This window comes from Chrysemys picta, chromosome 1 (assembly GCF_011386835.1).
Source record: "Chrysemys picta bellii isolate R12L10 chromosome 1, ASM1138683v2, whole genome shotgun sequence".
NCBI lineage: Eukaryota > Metazoa > Chordata > Testudines > Emydidae > Chrysemys > Chrysemys picta.
This window is the reverse complement of record NC_088791.1, coordinates 358,901,178-358,904,191: the sequence shown is the minus strand read 5'-3', so window position 1 is coordinate 358,904,191 and position 3,014 is coordinate 358,901,178.

The window sequence follows — 3,014 nt, the reverse complement described above, 5'->3', positions numbered from 1 at the left end:
GTGTGAACGTGCAACGACGATTTTCATTAAAGGCTTTTTGGTCATTGACCAAACTTTCAGCAAAAAAAATCTGCCAGTGTACACATAGCCTTAATGCAATGAAACCTAGGCTAGAGAGTCCATGCTGTAGGGAGTTTCCTATTCACCTAGTTACTGAAAATCTGACAGTGGGGAAAAAAACCTTTGCCAAGACATGTGCCGGGGGAAACATCTCAACTAGAACACACCTCAGGGAAAAGACTTGGGCGTCATTGGTGGTAGCTCCACGGAAACACCTGCTCATTGGCAGTAGTGGCCACAACAAAGACAATGTTCGAATGCCTAAAGAATGGGATGGAGAATAACCAGCTCTGGAGATGCGCTCAGTTTTGGTCACTCAGTCTCTATAAAGGATATAGCGGATAGAAAGGGGATTTCTGAGACAGGCTATGAGAATGGGGGAGGCTGCCGTATGTCCACAGACTGTACCATCTGGGACTGTTTAGTTTAAAGAAGAGACAAATAAGGGGGTATAGGATAGAGGAGAATAAAATAAAAAATGGAACTTATTACATTGAAATGGACATACAGAGAACAGCTCCCGACCAGTAATAGCTACCTACAGATACCCTTCAAAAGGGCTAATTCCCCAAAGCTGAGAGAAATTAACAGCAAAACTGATTGGGAGGAAAAATTTAGGCAGAACAATGGCAATTAAAATTGGGATTTCTTTAAGAAGAGTTTATGAGAGAGCTGAAAAGCCACGATTCCACAATCAAGGAAGTGGAGAACTTTGGTTAAAAACCCAGTTCAGTAGCAAAGTGAAGGCAGCAATTAAGAAGGAAAAAGCAACATATAACAAATGGGAAAAAGGGAAAATAGATAGCAAGCAATACAAACTGGAAGTTATGAAAATGGATACGGGACTTTACAGACATCAAGGGGAAATCCATGCTTTGCAGGGTTAAGGAGGTTATTAAGTATATTAAGAACAAAAGAAATCCTAGAAAATTTAAAGGCCAATTCCTAGAGGGAGAAAGGAAACTTGTTAATGTTGCAGAAAAGGTCGATGTGTTCAAGAACTATTTTTGTTCTGCATTTGGAAAGAAGCAGTATGCAGTACTCACATCACATGCGGTGATGAAACACTTTCCAGTCCATTAGCAGTCAAGGAGGATGTTAAACAGCATCTACAGTAGAACCTCAGAGTTACAAACCCCAGAGTTACTAACTGACGGATCAACCACACATCTCATTCGGAACCAGAAGTAGGAGTCAGGCAGCAACGGAGCCCCCCGCCCTCCAAGGGAAAAACAGGACAGTTCTGCGTTAAACATAAACTATTAAAAAAATAAAGGGAAAGATTTTAAGAAAAGATTTGGCAAGACAAAGAAACAATGGAAAAGCTGATATGGGATTAGTTGAAAAAAAAAAACGTCTAGGAGTATAATTAATGCCAGTCAACAACATGGTTTATGGAAAACAGATCTTGTCAAATAAATCTGATTTCATCCTTTCATGAGAGTACACGTTTGGTTGATCTAGGGAACCAAGCATATGCAACAGACTTAGATTTCTCTGAGGCATTTGATTTAGTAGGTTAAAAATATGAACTATATACAAACGGGGCCGGAGGGAGTTGGAATAGGGGAAGGATTTTATCTCTGCACATGGCATTGATGAAACTGACTGCGCCAAGTTTTGGGGTCCACATTTCAAAAAGGATGTTGAAAAACTGGAGAAGGTGCAGAAAAAAGCCACAAAAATGATTGGAAACTGCAGAAAATGCCTAACACAGAGAGAGATTTAAAGAGCTTCTTCTATTTATCTCATCAAAAAGACAATCAAGCAGAGACTTCCATGGGGAGAAAACCGTGGGTGCTAATGGGCTCTGTAATCTAGTTTAGAAAGGCAGAGGAAGAACCAATGGCTGGAAGCTGAAGCCAGAAAATTCTAATTGGAAATAAGGGCCACTGAGGGTGATTAACCGTTGGGACAAACTACAAAGGGAAGTGGTGGATTCGCCAACTCCCCACGTCTGCAGATCCAGACTGGATTCTTCTGTGGAAGATCTGCTTGAGGGCTTGTCTACACTTAAAACATTACAGCGGTGCTGCGAAGCGCTTAAGTGTAGACACTACTTACATGGATGACAGATGTTCTCCCGTCAGCATAGGTAATTCACCTCCCCGAGAGGTGGTAGAGAGGTTAATGGAAGAATTGTTCCATCGACCTCATGCTGTTTACACTGGGATTAGGTTGATATAGTGACAGCTCTCAGAGGTGTGGATTATTTGGCTGTTGCAAAAAAAGCTAATGCAATTTTGGGTTGCATTAACAGAGGCATAGTGCGCAAGTCATGGTAGGTGATAGTACCTCTCTACTGTGCACTGGGTAGATCTCAACTGGAGAGCTGTGTGCAATTTTTGTCACTGCTGTACAGAAAGGATGTAGAGAAACTGGAAAGGATCCAGAGGTGAGCGACAAAGATGATCCCAGGGATGGATGCAAACCATACGAGCAAAGGCTGAAGGAACTGGGTATGTTTAGTTTGGAAAACAGGAGATTAAGGATGGACATGATAGCAGATTTCAAGTATTTGAAAGGCTGCCATAAAAAAGATGGAGAAAAGTGCAAACAATTCAATGTTTATTGGGATGAACTTCCAGCAAGCAATGATTTCAATTTCCTTCCTCAGCGTCCCCCTTCCCAGCTCTCACTCCACAGAGCCTTGCCTGTGTCCCTGTTCCCATTTCCCTCCCTTAGCAAAACATGATTCCAATTCCCCCCTTACTTCCTGATTGACTGCAGACTATATAGTAAAACTTGAGATCTGCTTAGCCATACCTTAACCAATCATTTTACTGAAATTTAACTAACCAATCCTAACATATTGTAACATGACTATCTAACCATTATATCCCACCATCTTAATTGGTTTACACCAAAAACCATTAATTATACAGCAGCCAGAAACAATCACAGAACCAGACAGAGATTATACAGACAAACAATAGAGAATTGGGGACTACAGT